This window comes from Lutra lutra, chromosome 8, assembly GCF_902655055.1.
Source record: "Lutra lutra chromosome 8, mLutLut1.2, whole genome shotgun sequence".
Classification (NCBI taxonomy): Eukaryota; Metazoa; Chordata; class Mammalia; order Carnivora; family Mustelidae; genus Lutra; species Lutra lutra.
In genome coordinates, this window is record NC_062285.1 from 26,625,162 (window position 1) to 26,644,516 (window position 19,355).

The 19,355-nt window shown below is 41.6% G+C and overlaps 1 protein-coding gene and 1 pseudogene across 1 annotated transcript in view; one reads left to right on the forward strand and one right to left on the reverse strand.

The window, feature by feature from the left end:
- Window positions 1–19,355, forward strand: part of CCDC3 (coiled-coil domain containing 3) — a 130,610-nt gene that overhangs the window by 83,966 nt on the left and 27,289 nt on the right. The gene's annotated exons all lie outside the window — the stretch shown is intronic.
- On the reverse strand, window positions 15,880–17,325 carry LOC125106266 (peptidyl-prolyl cis-trans isomerase D-like; annotated as a pseudogene).

Here is a 19,355-nt window from a genome sequence, read left to right on the forward strand (position 1 = left end):
ACAGCAACTTCTTTCAAGATATGTCTCCAAGGGCAAAGGAAACAAAAGCAAAAATGAACTTTTGGGACTTCATCAAGATCAAAAGCTTCTGCACAGCAAAGGAAACAGTCAAGAAAACAAAGAGACAACCCACGGGATGGGAGAAGATATTTGCAAATGACAGTACAGACAAAAGGTTGATATCCAGGATCTATAAAGAACTCCTCAAACTCAACACACACAAAACAGAGAATCATATCAAAAAATGGGCAGAAGATATGAACAGACACTTCTCCAACGAAGACATACAAATGGCTATCAGACACATGAAAAAATGTTCATCATCACTAGCCATCAGGGAGATTCAAATTAAAACCACATTGAGATACCACCTTACACCACTTAGAATGGGCAAAATTAGCAAGACAGGAAACAACGTGTGTTGGAGAGGATGTGGAGAAAGGGGAACCCTCTTACACTGTTGGTGGGAATGCAAGTTGGTGCAGCCACTTTGGAGAACAGTGTGGAGATTCCTTAAGAAATTAAAAATAGACATTGGGGTACAGATGGCCCTTCTTTTCACTACATCTGTATCTTTGGGGTAAACACCAGTAGTGCAATTGCAGGGTCATAGGGAAGTTCTATTTTTAATTTCTTGAGGAATCTCCACACTGTTCTCCAAAGAGGCTGCACAAACTGTGGAAAGAATCAAGATGCCCATCAACGGACGAATGGATAAGGAAGATGTGGTCCATATACACTATGGAGTATTATACCTCCATCAGAAAGGATGAAAACCCAACTTTTGTAGCAACATGGACGGGACTGGAAGAGATGATGCTTAGTGAAATAAGTCAAGCAGAGAGAGTCAGTTATCATATGGTTTCACTTATTTGTGGAGCATAACAAATAGCATGGAGGACATGGGGAGTTAGGAGAAGGCAGTTGAGGGAAATTGGAAGGGGAGGTGAACAATGAGAGACTATGGACTCTGAATAACAATCTGAAGGGTTTGAAGAGGTGGGCAGGGTGGGAGGTTGGGGGAACCAGGTGGTGGGTATTAGAGAGGGCATGGACTGCGTGGAGCACTGGGTATGGTACAAAAACAATACTGTTATGCTGAAAATAAATTAAAAAAAAAGATTTAAAAAAAAAAGAAATTAAAAGTAGAGCTTCCCTATGACCCTGCCATTCACTACTGGGTATTTACCCCAAAGATACAGATGTAGTTAAAAGAAGGGCCATCTGTACCCCAATGTTTATAGCAGCAATGGCCACGGTCGCCAAACTGTGGAAAGAACCAAGATGCCCTTCAACGGACAAATGGATAAGGAAGATGTGGTCCATATACACTATGGAGTATTATGCCTCCATCGGAAAGGATGAATACCCAACTTTTGTAGCAACATGGACGGGACTGGAAGAGATGATGCTGAGTGAAATAAGTCAAGCAGAGAGAGTCAATTATCATATGGTTTCACTTATTTGTGGAGCATAACAAATAGCATGGAGGACAAGGGGAGTGAGAGAGGAGAAGGCAGTTGGGGGAAATTGGAAGGGGAGGTGAACCATGAGAGACTATGGACTCTGAAAAACAATCTGAGGGTCTTGAAGGGGCGGGGGTGGGAGGTTGGGGGAACCAGGCGGTGGCTATTGGAGAGGGCACAGATTGCATGGAGCACTGGTTGTGGTACAAAAACAATGAATACTGTTATGCTGAAAATAAATTTAAAAAATTAAAAAAAAAATAACCTGAGGGTTTTGAAGGGGCAGGGGGTGGGAGATTGGGGGAGCCAGGTGGTGGGTATTAAAGAGGGCACATATTGCATGGAGCACTGGGTGTGGTGCAAAAACAATGAGTTCTGTTATGCTGAAAAGAAATTAAAAATTAATTAATTAATTAATTTTAAAAAGATTGTCTCTCTTTCTCTGCCCCTCCCCCACTCACAGGCAAACGCACATGCATGCCTCTGTGTGTGTGTGTGTGGGGGGGTGCATGCACGCTTTCTCTCTGAAATAAAAAAAATTAAAAAAAATAATAAAGTTAATAGAATAGAATAATGATATTATTAGATTGTAATTTTCTTTTTTTTTTTTTAAAGATTTTATTTATTTATTTGACAGAGAGAGGTCACAAGCAGACGGAGAGGCAGGCAGAGAGAGAGGGAAGCAGGCTCCCTGCTGAGCAGAGAGCCCGATGCGGGCCTCGATCCCAGGACCCTGAGATCATGACCTGAGCCGAAGGCAGCGGCTCAACCCACTGAGCCACCCAGGCGCCCAGATTGTAATTTTCTTAAATGTAAGTTTCACAAGCAAAATTGAAAATTGAAAATAAAGCAAGTTTATAGCCAGGTTAAAAAAAAAATCATGCACTGTAAAAGAAAGTTGTCTTCGAGGGTGACTTTTTATTTTCTTTCTGTTTTTCAGTAGCTCCCAGTTTTTAAATGAATTAGTATGTAATAGTTTTATAGCTTGTTGTCAGCCAACAGTTACTCTTTGGAGCACTTACTGTGTGCCAGACACTGTATTAGGCACTAGTGCTATAGCAGTAAAAATGAGAGAGGTCCTTGTTTTATGGTGTCGCAGAGGAAACCATTAGCCACTGATAAGCGGACTTGATAGTGCTCTTCGGAGCATAGGCAGAGCGCTGAGATAAGCAATGAGGGAGGGGACAGACAGGGTGGTAAGGGGTGGTCACAGGGTGGTAAGGGAACACATCTGAGGAGGTGATACAGGAACCAGAACGCTGCAGATGAGCTTGCCATGCAGAGTCATGGAACAGCATTCCAGAAAGATGGAACAGCAAATTGTTGAAGGTGGCGGCTAGGAATAACGTAGGTTTCTTATCTAATGGAATCCTCATGAAGGCATATTTAAAATTTCTCCTTGCAGCTACTATCCACTTTTCATTTGTCAGAGTCTGGCTGTAACTGTGCTCTGGGCAGAATTCTGTAATGTCATGCCTTTCACATGTAAATTTAGCCTGGACCAGGTTGCTGAAACTTTCAAACTAGCAAGGACTTGCGCCAGATACCACACCGGAAAGGACAGGCCTTGAAAGTTGGCAGAAACCCATCACTGCTTTAGTATCCATTTGTCATCTGTTCTTTAAAGGTTTTCCAATATTTTTACCTAATATTAACTGTGAATTGATTCTGGGAGATGAGCTGACTGAGCCGGACAATGTGTAGGAACACTAGTCGGCATTTTGTGGCTTTAAGACTCACTATGTCTGTGCGTATTCTCACCAATATTATCAGTATGTCTACTTGACAAAAGAAGGAAAACCTTGACATAGCCAGCAAATGGCAGAGCCGAGTTTGAAGCTAGATCCCACCAAATCCCACCCCCAGCTCCCTCTATTCGAGGAAGAGACTGCTTCAGGGCCCCCATCTTAATTCAGTAGCAGAAAAACCTGTTTCTGGGTTTGATAAACTCTCCCAAATGGGCAGACTAAAGGCTGAGTCAGGCCCTGGATGAGGCCGCGTGGACAAGTCATCGGTCACTGAGAAGTAAACAGGAGCCACTCAGAGCTCGTAAATCCCCGTCATATTCCCCAGTAGGGCGGGAGGCAGGAGCTCTCTGGGGTTTTCAGCCAGTGATGATGCCAGGAAAAGAAGAGCCTGGTCCTTAGCTGCCCTTTTCATGCAAGAGCTTGAAGACTGACTCCCAAGTATTCAGAACCCAAGACCTTGAAAGACAGTCCATGAAATGAGCATCAGATGAGAGGGGAGCCGGGTCACTGGTGCCGCTGGGGAAAGAGCAGGTGTGGAGCAGACTGGCTCTGGGTTCACCTTCTCAGTAGGCAGCTGGGGCCATGGCCCAGTCTTCTCACTCTGAGCATCCTCACGGGCAGGCACTGAGATCGGAGGGGACAGTCTTTAGATCACCCTGGATCAAGTTCAGAGGCCCACAGAGCAAGGTGGAAGCTTTGACTTGTTTAATGACCTCCCGTTCCCTTGGGCAACAGTAGCGACCCAAGGCGTGGAGATTAAATAGCTCAGTGCACCTCACTCAGAATCAGCACCCCCAGGCGGGAGCAGGAAGGGACTTGGCCCCTTATCCCCAGTTACCAGCACATCTGTCATCAGCTGGGTTTGGGGGAGGAGGTTGCGTTATCAGGCCCTTTGCTTTCCTCTCCCAGAGTCTGAGATGCCATAGAGGCCGAGCACATACACATCGGAAAGCAAGTGGTCAGATATTTACAAAAACCTGAGATTCCAGTGACCATGAACAGCACTCATCCCTCCCTAGGGATTCGTGGCATCAGCAAGTCTGTAATGAGCCTACTTGGGAGTCTTGTCTCCACTGCACCTTGGAAAGTGCATGGCATTTGCTGAGAGCTGCTGGCAGTCTTCTTACCCAGGGATCTGTGAGGTCCCTCTTTTCTCCCCTTAGTAGGTCTGGAAAAGCGTTGGGAATTGGAATCTGTACTCTGTGGTCTAATGCTCTCTAGTCTCCTTTATGTCCTAGACAGTGGAAAATGATACTTGCCAAACTCTCTGGAGGAATGCAGATTCACCCACAAGAAACTTAGCAACTAGATTGAAATGTCACAGAACGGGACAAGTTCGGTTTCCATCGTGAGGTCCACTTGCATGCAATTGTGTAACATTTATAGAGAAAGAACAGTGGGGCTTTAATGAGGAAATTCATTCATCTTATGTATGAATGGAAATAAAAATGTCTTCAAAATTAATTTTAAAAGTTACTGAACTCCTAGACTCATGGCATTTTCCAACCACACCAAAGGATTTTTGTAGTTGACCTTGAACAACAGTTCCCCAGGGGAAATGCTGTGGGCTGCAGGGGACCTGCAGGCAGCTCTGGCGCCTCCCTGGCCAAGAGGATCCAAGTGTCCACACCCTTGTAGTCTGTTCTTGCTGTCTGTTGTTGGGCTCTGCCATAGTCGGCTAAGATTTGGGGTAAAACAGAGTTATAGGAGGTGTATTTAACGTAGGACTCATGTGCATGGCTGATATGTTAGTGTTACATCAAATCAGCATTTCTTAACTTTTTTGGCAAAAAAGAAAAAAAAATCCCTGTGTCCCCACGCAAGCATCTCAGGAGTTGGGAAGCCCTTTGTAGTCTTCACTTGGGACAACACTTTGTAGTGAAATTATCTCAAGATAGAACTTTACTTCTCTGTAACTGAACCAATAAATTTACCCTTTCATGATGGCAGCTAGTGACCTAAGGCAGCACAGAAGTTTCTGGTTTTAATTAGGGTCAGTTGAGGACTTAAGCCCTGGTTCTCTAAGGGCCTTTGCCCGTCCTGTTCCCACCTAGCCATGGCTGCTCCCTGGAGCCAGTTTCTGAAATGGGATCCCGTTAACCTAGGTGTCCTGTAGCTCAGTATTACTTCTTAAAATTCATGGTCTTTTTTCCTTCTTATTCTGCAACTTTTGTGGGATTTGGTACAGGGATGTAGCAAACAACCCAGCCAGCTGTGTGGATGGGGAGATCAGAAAAGTGAAATGCATTAATTTCAGCAGTTCCCGAGCGTTCCAAAACAGGTAGTCAAAACTGACTTTCTTAAGAATCAGGACTTCAGAAAGATCATGATGAACTCAGTATCCCTTTCAAAAAGTAGCTTCTGCTTCTCTGTTACTCACTTTTAAGTCCTTGAACTTGTTTCTGTTTCAATCTGCACACTTCCCTTCCTTTATTGAGTGCATGCTGTGTGCTGGGGTCCTGGACACAAAAGTTGGAACCATTGTACTTGAGGGGCTCATAGTCTTTGGAGAAACTTGGGTTTGCCAAGAGGGCACAATGGGATAAACTTAATGGAATCAGGGAATGGTGACAGGGCTCTGTCTGGAGGAGTCAGGGAAGGCTTCACTGAGGAGGTGACTCTTGAACTGAGACTTGGAGAAGCCAAAGAATTCTATAGTAGGATAAAAATGTGAGGAGTGGGTTGGTGGAGATTTTCCAGGCCAAAAAACAACAACAACAACAACAACAACAACAAAACTACATGTGCAAAGGCATAGCTATGGGAGGGAGCTCAGTCTGGCTAGGGAGCGGAACTTTGATTAGGAAAGCTCAAGTGCAGGTGAATAATAACTAATAAAAGCTCCATTTATTCACTGTATGCTAGGTGCTGTGTCAAATGTGTTATACATACTACCCGATTTCATCTTCCAAGTAAGTCCACAGTGGAGGCATTCATATCCCCACGCTCCTACCCAGGATACTAACCACCTCCTGCTTGCCTGGGCAGAGGGTGGGAGGGGAGGAGGGGGAGCAGGGAGAATCAGGTGGAGGGGGCAGTGGTCTGCTCCTGCCCCAGCTCCCTCTCCTGACCCCTGCCTTTCCCCACACCCCATTTTGCCAGTCCTCCCTCCCTCACCTTCCAGCCACAGCCTGTTTGGGACATCCACTTTCCCATCTGTTGGGCTCCTGGCACAGGGAGGTGACTCTTTTGACTTTGGGTGGAGCAAAGAACCAGGCGCCAAGTCAAATACAGTTGTAGGAGTCTCAGGTTGTTTCTCCAGAGAGTCCTCAAAAGAACTGCCCTGTTGTCATTTCCATGGCTTCGGAGGGTTTTTTGTGTGTGTGTTTTTTTGTTTTTTTTCTCCCAGTAGCTCTGGGTATCATCCAGCCTTTTGGTGCTGAATCATTCAGGAAACCATTCTGCATGGACTTGGCCCTGCTGCCCACTTCCTCACACATCTCTGTCTCTCAGGGGTTTAAAATAATGACAAGGAACAAATGATGGAATGATGGAACAAAGACAAGGGCAAAGAGACCTTGGACAACTTGGGCTGAGGCTTACCCACCCCTGACCACCCCCCCTCCAAGAGTTCCTGAATCATGCAGAGAATAAAAGAATCCCTCCTCCTGCCCTTGCCTGGGTCAGAAAACACAGCACAATGTAAACATTCAGAATTGACAAATTGTATGACCATCTGATCCCTGGATCTCCATACCGATAGTGAACGTTCCTGAGCAGTGCACCTTTGTAGGTTCTAGAGAACTTATCTTTCCAGGGTCTCCCAGGAAGCATTTTAGAAAAAGTTGGGTAATCATTTTGCAGAGAGCTGTTCTGTTCATTTCTGCCTGGAGGTTTGTAATTGGCAACAGTCCAGTAGATGGCGTGAAAAGGATCCTTGACAGGGATTGCTAAGAGCTCGGACTAGTAATCATAAATCGGTGATCTGAGAGTGGTGTGAGAAGGGCGAGGCATGAGCAGTGAGGAGCTTGGGGGAGCGGGGAGGACTTGGGTACCGGGTGTTTTTCCTGTCCCTTGGCTCTCCCTTCATTCTTCAGTTGCAGGCAGTTTCCCCTCCAAACCCACGCAGTTGTCAGCTGTTGTCTTTGCATCTCCATTTGTCTAGGGCCCCTCTGGAGATTAAGGCTTGGGAGATTTTCCTGCAAAGGGCCAGATAATAAATATTTGAGGCTTTTTGGACCATGCAGGGTATGTCGCAATGACTCAGCTCTGCTACTGTGGCACAGAAGTAGCCACAGACAATATGTAAACAAATGAATGTGGCTGCGTTCCAATAAAACTTTATTCACAAAAGTAGGCAGGGGGCCTGATTTGGTCCACCGACCGTAGTTTGCTGCCCCCTGGTTGAGATTTTAATCCTCTCCTTTTTTTCATTCTCTTATTTGAATCCTAAGAACAGGAACAAAGTGTTAAAAAGGAAAGCTGTCGGTCTGTGTTGTTTCTTTTGGACTTGCCTTCCCTCATTTTTAACATTTCAGAAAGTACACTTTGTCTTGTCTTTATAGGTGGTTATTTTAAATTGAAAGCAGCTGTGTAAGGCAAGAATCCTCTCTATTTGCTATGTCTGCTGCCATGAAATAGTAATTTTTAATGCACTTTTTGTTTAGTTATATACAGAGTTAATTGGTATATCACAGAATAATTCGGGAAAATGTTATACCATACGTTGCCAGGCATGGTATAATAAGTGCTTCTTGTTGGAATGAGTGCATTTACAGGAGCTGAAACTGTTTAGAAATTTAAAAATCATTTAGAAGTGACTTGATGGTATATGGATTCTCTGTGGTGATTCTGTGTGGTCAATCTAGATGGTAACAAGCACGCATTCCTTTATCTTTCATATTCTTGTGAAACATTCTTCTAGCATCTGAGAGCCCTGGGAACAGAACAGAAGTGGAGAACACATAGAAAGGTTTGAGGTAGAGGCACAGGTGAGAAACTGTCCAGATTTGTCCTGTTGTGGGAGATAGGCGGCCACCCCAAAGACCATACTAAGAGCACTCAGCCTCACAGATGCAGGGAGGCCCATTTTGGCGTCCTTCCCTGTCAGCCTGTGGTCCTAGGGATAGAGGAGGATTAGCAACTAGTGAGCAGTCTTGTAGTTCATGGTAGCTGGGCACAACCACCCGACTCCCCCTCCCCCAGCTCCCACTGAAATGCTCAATGGCAGTGTGCAGAAGAATGTCCCAAAACTATTTATGACAAAATGCCAAAGGGAAACAATTAGAACTGATGGCGTGATCCCAGTGGCTTGTTCTAAGTCTAACGTGGCATGATCCCAACTCTGTTTAAGTATTGACCTGTCCCCACAGACACAGCCCTAGGATGAAATACATTAAAATGTTAATAGTGGCTATCTCGGTACAATAGAATGACCAACGATTTTCTCTTTTTTGGTCCCATAGTTTAAAAAAGTTTTTTTTGTGATAAACAAGCATTGCTTTTATGGTTCCAAAGGTGTTATTTTGAAAAGATGAAGAAGAGGTATCTTTAGCCCACCTTTGGTCTTGCTGAGAATAAGAGTATAGGCTCCCCATCTACCCTGAAGCAGGCTGCCCACTGGTAATGTAAAGTTTCCCTGAGAAAGACATCCCTGCCATAGTCTGGGCCATAATGCTGGGCCACTCAGAACTCTGCTGGGCGAGGTCTTTCCCCTCCTGAGCCAGTCAGTGCTGGTGATTAAAAGTCTGTTGTTTTGGGGTCCTAATAGTATAGTTTGTTTCTCTTTTGTTCTTCAAAGAAGATATGGCAATACCTAATTCAATTTGACTCATTCTTTCCCCACCTCAGCTTACCAAAAGCTACCACAAAGCTAAATGAGCAAATGACATCTTTTCATATATGTTTTAAAAGCATATTTATAAAGAAATTAATTTCACTTGGAAAGCATCCCATTTCTTCTTAAAGAAACACATGTATTTGAAAGCATAGCTCTTGTGTAGAAATTCTTGCTGCCTTAAGAGGTGATGGGCAGGATTCAGGTGGCTTCCTTGAGAAGCTGTTGATAATGGCCTCCTCACTTTATAGGGTTAGCCTTATTCTTAGGGTGAAGAGTCTCTCCACTTGCAAGCATAGCCCACTTTCCGCACAGAGAAAGACCTTCTGCCTGGGAATGGGTCCTGGGTCATAGTTTGGGTTGGTGACATTGGGCAAGTTACCAAGATTCCTTCTGTGTCTTTCTGCTCCGACTCAAACCCTATCCAGCTCAAAGAGCGGCTTCGGGATCAGGAATGACATTCACTAAGGAACTCCAGTCCCCCAGTCCATCCCATCTTAACTACCCCTGCCACGTACTTCCAAGTGATCCTTCATTCCATCTTGGTTTCTTCAGGCCATTGTCAAAGTAGTCTTCCTCTATGAAAGTGGTCTAACTCCTTAGAGTAGGGAACACCTGGCCCCTTGGAGAATGTTGATGTCTTAGCAGTGATCATTACAGTGATCACCAAGTGATCACAAAGAGGACAGATCTCATTGCATCCCACTATGTCTGCTTTTATTGACTGTTTTAAAATGCAGTTTTTGAAGAATGTCATAAAATAGAACTTAACCTTCTCTTCAATATTATGTTCCAACACAGTATTGGATTCTGTCCTTCTAAAGTTTGAACAAACATGTTAAAACCCAGTACTCTTGTTGTAATAGAATTTGCTTGGACGCTTTGATCCTGTTCTTGGTTGAAGAATCTGCTGTACCTTCTAGAAAGCGCATGACTTAATGAAAGAGTGGGTATAAAGTGCTTAGCCTAGTATGTGGACATAAGAAAGCCTCAGTAAGTTATACAGATAATGTCTGGTTATATACAACATAAAAAGTCCTCTGATGTCACCTGTGCCCACCTTCCTTTCTCTTCAAAGGGGCTCATTTTGGCCAGAAGAGGGCACTGTTGAATGTGTGGTCTCCCCCTTGCTAAGGGTGGCAGCTCCAGGGGACCAAAGCCTTCTATTAAATGACAGATGTTTTGGGAATGCTTAACTGGGTTCAGATTTTTCAGGGTATGATTCAAATGGCCAGCATGATGAGTCTACAAGGGCAAAGGTAAAGCAGGCCTTGAGGAGTCTGTCATGTGACAAGGGCAGTGAGTATCTTGCCAGTGCTGTGTGATACTTGGTGTGTGCTGTGCAGACGTGATGTATGGTTGGAGGCCCTGTGGAAAGTAGCAAGGAGATGGTCTTGGGAACGGTTATAGGACTTCCAGACACAACTGGGCAAGCGTAGCCCTCCAGGAGGAAGGAGGAACACGGCAGAGACCCAGAGATGAGAAAAAAGCAAGACAACCAGGAGCCAGGTTGTTTTGAGCATAAAGTGTGTGAACAGAAGAATGAAAAGTAAGATGGGAGATGTTGGCTGAGTCCAATCACAAAGGTTAAGGATTTTAAGGATTGACCTTGATATCAGAGTAATGGCTAACATCTAGTGAGCATCTACACTGGACCAGGAGGTCTTCATCTGTCAGAAATGCCATAATGAAATTCCACAGATTGGGTGACTTAGAGGCAACAGAAATATATCTTTCTCCTTTTGGAGGCTGAAAGTCTGAGATCAAGGTGATAGCACCATTGGGTGGGGAGCCTCTTCTGGGTCACAGATTGCTAGTCAGAACCTTATGGGATAAGAGGGGCAAGGGAGTCCTCAGGCCACTTTTATAAGGGTGTCACTCCCATCGATGAGGGTTCTGCTGCCAAGACCTAATCATCCCCAAGGGCCCCACCTCACAGTACTATCATATTGGGCATTAGGATTTCAGTATTGGAATTTTGGAGGGGATACAAACATTCAAACCATAGCATAGGGTGTGGTTCTAAGCACTTTACAAGTAAAACTCATTAAATCTTTGAAACAACCCTGTGAGCCGCCACTCCCCCCCCCCCCCACCCCGCCGCCGAGATAAGTAGGGCAGGTTGGGTGTCTATTTTTGTTTTTTTTTTTTAAGATTTTATTTATTTATTTGACAGAGAGAGAGGGATCACAAGTAGACGGGGGTGGGGTGGGGGGAAGGCGGGGGGAAGCAGGCTCCCTGCTGAGGAGAGAGCCCGATGTGGGGGCTCCCGGACCCTGAGAACATGACGTGGGCCAAAAGCAGAGGCTTAACCAACTGAGCTGCCCAGATGCCCCTTTGGGTTTTTTTGGAGATTTTTTTAGGTTGAGGTTTTTTAGGTTGCTTCTGGAGAAGGGGTGGGAAGGAGAGGAAAGAGCAGGATTGGGCAGAGGAAGCTGGACTGCAGTGCAGTCTAGCAAAGGCCATAAACTACCCCATGGGGAGCTACAAGGCTGAGTTCCCTTCAGTCATATTCTAAGTTTGGATGCGGGTCCTGCTCTTTATTCCCTTGTGTCAGCCAGTCATTGGATGTGGGTGCCCAGGAATGAGATGCAGCGACCTCTGGTGAGGTGGCTATCTGAGGGCAGGGGCAGTTTCTGGAGAGACTCAGTGGAGGGCTGTAGGGCCAGCAGGATCTGGCTGGTATAGCACAGATCCTACCACCCTGAGTTTAAGAAGCTTGCTCAAGGTCACAGCACTCATCAGTGGAAGAGAAGGAACCTGAAACTAAAGTAGTCTGGCCTCAGAGGCTGGCCATTTCATCATTGCACTATACTGCAGTGTATACAGTGGGGCTCAATGGAGATTTTGAAGTAGGAGTAAACTGCAGCTCAAGCCTTACTTGGGCGGCATAAGTCTTAATGGCGACATGAAGAGTAAGTAGGGGAAGAGTGATTTGAAGGTTTTGTTTTTTGTTTTGTTTTGTTTTCTTTTTACAATAAAGGGAATACTCACATAAAAGAGAAAATTCTGAAAGTGTGAAAGAATACACAGTGAAAATCTCCTCCTCACCCCATCCCCTTGATCCCTGGATACAGCCATCCTTAGCAGTTTCTTCTGTCTGCTTCCAGACACATTGTATGTATACTTGGGTATAGACAGATATGGATACCTTATTATATTTTTATACTCTTGTATCACAAGATTCACACTGCTCCAGGCCTTGATTTTATAAGAAGAACATAACCTTGATATTGCTACAGTACCAATTATATACAGCTGTCTTTTTCTTTCAGATGGAAGAGGTGTTTCCGTTGTATGGATTTACTATAACTTATTGAACCATCCCTCTTGATGGGGAGTTTTGGATTGCTCTCAATTTTCTTCCCGCCGCCCAGCTTTATTGAGATAGAATTGGAATCTAACATTCTATAAGTTCAAGGTGTACAGTGTGTTGCTTTGACTGCTTTATATGTTGCAAAATGGTTACCACCTGGGCATTAGACAACACTTCCATCATGTCACATAATAACCCCTTCTCTTTTGCAGCGAGATCATTTAAAATCTACCCTCTTAGCAACTTTCAAGTATATAATACAGTAGCATTAACTAAAATTACCATCCTTACATTAGATTCCTATAACTTATCATCTAATAACTGGAAGCTTGTAACGTTTGACAACACCTCCCCATTTCCCCCACCTCCCAGCCCCTGATAACTACTGTTCTAGTTTCTCAGAATATGTTTTAGCTTTTTTATATATATTATATATAAGATATCATATAATATATAATATCTTATATATAATATAAGATATTATATATATCCTGTTATATCATACAGGACTCGTCTTTCTCTGACTTATTTCACTTAGCATAATGCCTTCAAGGTCCATCTGTATTGTCACAGATTGCTAGATTTCCTTTCTCACAGTGGGAATAATAATCCATTGTGTATGTATACCATATCTTATTTATCCATTCATCCTTCGATGGACACTTAAGTAGTTTTCATATCCTGACTATTTTGACTGATGGTGCAGTAAACACGGGAGTGAAGATACCTCTTTAAGATTGTTTTTATTTCTTATCTATATATACACAGAAGGGGAATTGCTGGGTCCTATGGTAGTTCTATTTTTAATTTTTTGAGTAATCTCTATACTGTTTTCCATGGTGGTTGTAGCAATTTATATTCCCACCAGAAATACGCACATGTTCCCTTCTCTCCACATCCTCACCAACATCTGTTATCTTTTGTCTTTTTGATAGTGACCATTCTAACAGATTTGAGGGGATATCTCCTTGTCATTTTGATTTGCATTTCCCTGATGAATAGTGATGTTGAGCACCTTTTCGTGTACCTGTTAGCTATCTTCTTTGGAAAAATATCTATTCAAATCCTCTGTCCATTTTTTAATCAAATGGTTTTTTGCTATTGAGTTGTAGGAGTTCTTTATATATTTTGGTTATTAACCCCTTATTAGATAAATAATTTCCAAATATTTTCTCCTATTCTATAGGTTGGCTTTTTTTTATTTTATGAAAGTTCTAATTGAAGTAAAGTTGATATATATTTCCTGCATACAGCATAGTGTTTCAATTATTATATACATTATGAAATACCGTGAGAAGTATATTACGATATTATTGACTGTATTTCCTATCCTCTACTTTTAATCCCTGTGACTGACTTATTTTATAATTGGAAGTTTGTACCTCTTAACCCTCCACCCATTTTGCCCATCCCTCTACTTCCTCCACTTTGGCAACCACCAGTTCTCTGTATTTATTCAAATTCTCTGCCCATTTTTAATTTGGATTATTTGCTTTTTTGGTATGGGTTGTAACAAGTTCTTGATATATTTTGGATATTAATCCCTTATCAGATAACATCATTTGCAAACATTTTCATCCATTTGGTAGATCACCTTTTTATCTTGTTCACGGTTTCCTTCACTGAGCAAAAGCTTTTTAGTTTGTTGTAATCACAATTTGTTTCTGCTTTTGTTTCCCTTGGCTGAGAAGACAGGTCCAGAAAAATAACTGCCAAGGTCCAATAGATTACTGCCTTTGCATTTTTTTTAGGAGTTTTAAGGTTTCCAGTCTCATATTTAGGTCTGTAATTCATTTAGAGTTTTTCTTATGCACATAGTTGTCCAGTTTTCCCAGCACCATTAACTAAAGAGACTGTTTTTCCGCAGTTGTATATTCTTGTTTCTTTTGTCATAAACCCACACATATATGGTCAATTAAGTTATTTCTATGCTCTCAACTCTGTTCTATTGATCAATTTTTGTGCCAGTACCATATTTTTTGTGCCTATTTTTGTGTCAATTTTTGTGCCAGTACCATACTGTTTTGATTACTATAGCTTTGTAGTATATCTGGAAATCTAATATTGTGAAACCCCCAGGTTTGTTTTTTCTTAAGGTTGCTTTGCCTATTTGGGGTCTTCTCTCCATACAATTTTAGGATTTTTTTGGTTCCAGTTCTGTGAAAACACAACTTGTATTCTTAAAAAAAGATTTATTTATTTGAGGTGGGGGGCAAAGGGAGAGGAGGAGAAAATCTCAAGCAAATTCTGTGCTGAGTGCAGATCCTGACTCAGGGCCCAGTCCCCTGACCCTGAGATCATGACCTGAGCAGAAATCAAGAGTTGGATGCCTAACCGATGGAGCCACCCAGGAACCCCAACACTATTTGTATTTTGATAAGGATTGCCATTGAACCTGTAGATTACTTTGGGTAGTATGGGCATTTTAATAATACTCTTCCAGTCCATGAGGTATAGTATATCTATTTATTTGTGTCACTTTTGATTTCATTTATCACTGTCATAGTTTTCAGAATAAAGGGTCCTTCTACCTACTTGGTTAAATTTATTTCTAAGTATTTTATTTTCTTTGATGCAGCTGTAAATGTGATTGTTTAATTTCCCGTTCTGCTATTGCATTATTAGTGTACCAGAACACAACAGATTTCCTGTATTGATTTTGTATCCTGCAACTTTATGGATTTATAAGATCTAATCATTTTTTGGTGGAATTTTAAGGTTTTCTATTTATAGTATCATGTCCTCTGCAAACAGAGATAAACAATTCTTCCTTACCAATTTGGATACCTTTTGCTTTTCTTGTCTGACTGTAATGGTGAGGATTTCCAGTACTATGTTGAGTGGACATCCTTTTCTTGTTTGTGATCTCAGGGAAAAGCTTTAAGCTTTCACCATTCAGTTTGATGTTAGCTGTGTGTTTGTCATATATAGCCTCTATTCTGTTGAGGTATGTGTTTTCTATACCTATTTTATTAAGGGTTTTCATTATGAAGAGATAGTGAATTTTGTCCAAATCTTTTTCTGCATGTATTGAAATGATCATATGCTTTTTATCCTGCATTTTGTTAATGTGGTCTATCACTTTGGTTGATTGGGATTTATTGACCCATCCTTACTTCCTGGGAATAAATCTCACTTGATTATTGTGAATGAACCTTTTAATATATTATTGAATGTGGTTTGCTAATATTTTGTTGAGGATTTTTACATCTATGTTCTTTAGGGATATTGGTTTAATTATGTTTTTTTGGAGTGTCTTTGTCTTGTTTTGGTATCAGGGTAATGCTGGCCTTACAGATTATATCAGGGTAATGCTGGCCTTGTGGAATAGCTTTTCTGTTCTGGACTTTTTGGAACAGTTTGAGAAAGATAGGTATTAACTATCCTTTAAATGTTGATAGAATTCACATGTTAAGCCTTCTGGTCTGGAATTTTTTGATTACCCATTGAATTTTGTTATTAGTGATTAGTCTTTTCAGATTTTCAGAGATCATATGTAACAGGCAAAAACATTTAAATTTTCTTATTGCCTTTGTACAAGAATCAGTGCATATCTAAATAAAACTGAATTTATTAGACAAACATTTTTGCATATGCGGTCTTCTCTTTCTCTTTCTATGCTTTTATCTTTTGTTTGACTTTCAGCAGTTCTGCCTGGATAGCTTTATCTTCCAGTGCTATCTCCTGAGCTTTCTTAAGATCAGCCAATGCTTGATCATAGTCTTTTAATCCTTGCCATCCTTGAGCTCTACGGTACAGTGCTTTGGTATTGAATGGGTCTATTTCAAGTGCCTCCAAACAAATGTAGATGGCTCCCTGCCAATTTGACATGTTCAGTTTACAAGCACCAATATTCAGCATGCCACTTAAAGCTATAGTTTACCGCTTTGATCTATCCACTGGCTCAATAACAGTCTTTGAATCCTCCACATATCTTAAAACTTTTGTGTATTTTTAAAGATTTTATTTATTTATTTATTTGACAGAGATTACAAGTAGGCAGAGAGGCAGGCAGAGGGGATGGGGGAAGCAGGCTCCCTGCTGAGCAGAGAGCCTGATGCAGGGCTCAATCCCAGGACCCTGGGATCATGACCTGAGCCAAAGGCAGAGGCTTTAACCCACTGATCCACCCAGGTGCCCCAAAGATTTTATTTATTTATTTGACAGAGAGAGAGATAACAAGCAGGCAGAGAGATAGTTGGCGGGGGTGGAATTTTGTGTATTTTTTTAAATAACCGTCTCCCAGTTCTGAGATTTGAAAAAAGTATTCCCAATATTTTTTGTCTTCTGTTATTTACTTTTGCAGGTTTTTCACCTTTCACTTCTACATTTTCTAGTATCCTTGCCACACCCATTCCTTTTTTTTTTTTAAAGATTTTATTTATTTGACAGAGAGATCAGAAGTAGATGGAGAGGCAGGCAGAGAGAGAGAGAGAGGGAAGCAGGATCTCCGCCGAGCAGAGAACCCGATGCGGGACTCGATCCCAGGACCCCGAGATCACGACCTGAGCCGAAGGCAGCGGCTTAACCCACTGAGCCACCCAGGCGCCCCACACCCATTCCTTTAATCACATGGCCAAATACCATATATTTCCTATCCAAGTGAGGAGTCAGGATGGTTGTGATGAAGAACTGAGAACCACTTATATTGTAGCTTGCATCTGCCATGTTTGAAAAACCTTCCAAATCATGCTAATAGAAATTTTCATCTTCAAATTTAGCACCATAAATACTTTCTCCATCTGTCTCAGTTTGATTTGAGAAGTCTTTACCCTGAATCATAAATTTCTTAATAATTTGATGTTAAGGGCATCCTAGGAAATGGACAGTTTTCCTGGTGGTGGGTCCAATGCCTTTTTCTCTTGTATGCAATGTGTGAGTTTTCTGCAGTTTTGGGTAAATATCTGCAAACAATTCTGAGACAATTCAACCAACTTATTCACCTCTAGTGTCCATGTCAAGGAAGGCTCTGGGGTTACTGGGGTTGGAGGGCATAGTTTGGGGGGATGAGAGTGACATTTTGAATTGCAGATGCACTTGGGAGTGAACTCAGAGAACCTCGTGCACAACCAGCAGCTCTTTTCTCATCCTTTACTTTCAGTCTGTGTCTTTAGGTGTAAGGTGAGTTTCACATAAGCAGCATACAGATGGGTCTTGTTTTTTTAATCCTTTTGGTCTGTATGTCTTGAGTCCATTTATATTTAAAGTAATTATTGATAAGTATATACTGGTTGCCATTTTATTCATTGTTATCTGGTTGTTTTGTAAATCTGTTTTTCTCTTTTGCTCTCCTGCTTTGTGGGTTGATGGTTTCCTTTACAGTTATGGTTGGCTCCCATGTTTCCTTTCTATTATGTATTTACTTATTTATTTATTTTTGTATCTGTTACAGGTTTTTGGTTACCCTCTGGTTTATGTATAACGTCTTATGTATATAGCAGTCTATGTTTAGTGGCTGGTCACTTAAGTTTGAACCCATTCTAAAAGAACCCAATTTTTATTGCTGTCTCCACATTTTATGTATATGTCACACTTTACATATTTTTTAGTATCTCCTGACTAAATTTTGTAGGTGTAATTTTACTAGTTTTGTGTGTTCACCTCTATACTGCCTTTATAAGTAATAAATCTATTACTTTTTCTATGTGTTTGCTTTTACCTGTCAATTTTTTTTCCTTTTGTAACTTTCTTCTAGTTATGGCCTTTTCTTCTCCAATTAAATAAACTTGTCAGGTAGAGTATTCTTTGCTGTAGGTATTTTGCTTTCAGCACTTTGAAAATGTTGTGCCACTCTCTTCTAGACTGTAAGGTTTCTGCTGATAAATCACATGATAGCCTCAGGGAGTTTCCCTTATATGTAACTATTTTTCTTTTATTGCTTTTAAGTTTTTGTCTTTACATTTAATCTTAGTTATTTGAATTATTATGTGTTTTGGTGTGGACCTCACTGAATTCATCTTATTAGGGGTGGTCTGTGTTTCCTGGACCTGGATTTCTGTTTCCTCCCCCAGATTAGGGAAGTTGGTAGCTATTAGTTCTTCATATAGGTTTTCTGCTCCTTTGTCTCACTCTTCTCCTCCTGGGACCCCTAGAACGGGAATGTTATTATGCTTGATCAGGTCACAGAGGTCTCTTTAACCTACCCATTTTTAATATTCTCTTAAGCTTTTATTTTGTTAGTTTCAGGTGTACATAGAGTGCTTTACCAATTGCATACATCACCAGCTCCTTCCCAACAAGTACACTTCTTAATCCACATCACCTGTTTAAAACATTTCCTTCCCACCCCCCACCTCCCTTCTGGTAACCATCAGTTTGTTCTCTAGTTAAGAATCTATTAGTTTGAATCTTTTTCTTCCCTTTGCTCGTTTCTTAAATTCCACATCAGTGAAATCATATGGTATTTGTTCTTCCCTGAATGATTTCTTTCACTTAGCATAATATTCTCTAGCTCCGTGTTGTTGTAAATGGCAAGATTTCATTCCTTTTGGTGGCTGAATAATATTCAATATTACTCATACATAGATGTATGTATATATCGATCTCACATCCTCTTGATCCATTCAGCAATTGATGGACACTTAGGCTGCTTCCATATCTCAGCTATTATAAATAATGTTGCTATAAACATAGGGGTACAGGTATCCCTTTGAATTAGTGTTCTGGTATGCTTTCAGTATGAGTAGTATGATTGCTGAATCATAAGGTAGTTCTATTTTTAACATTTTGAGGAACCTTCATACTGTTTTCCATAGTAGTGACACCACCAGTTTTCATTCTCACCAACAGTGAAAGAGGGTTCCTTTTTCTCCACATCCTTGCCAACACCTGCTGTTTCTTGTGTTGTTGACTTTAGCCATTCTGACAGCTGTGGGGTGATATCATGGTTTTGATTTGTATTTCCCTGATGATGAGTGATGTTGAGCATTTTTTCATTTGTCTGTTGGCCATCTGGATGTCATTTTTGGAGAAATGTCTGTTCATGTCTCCTGCCCATTTTTAAACTGGACTGTTTTTGAGGTGTTAGATTTTTGTCAGTTTTTTTTTTT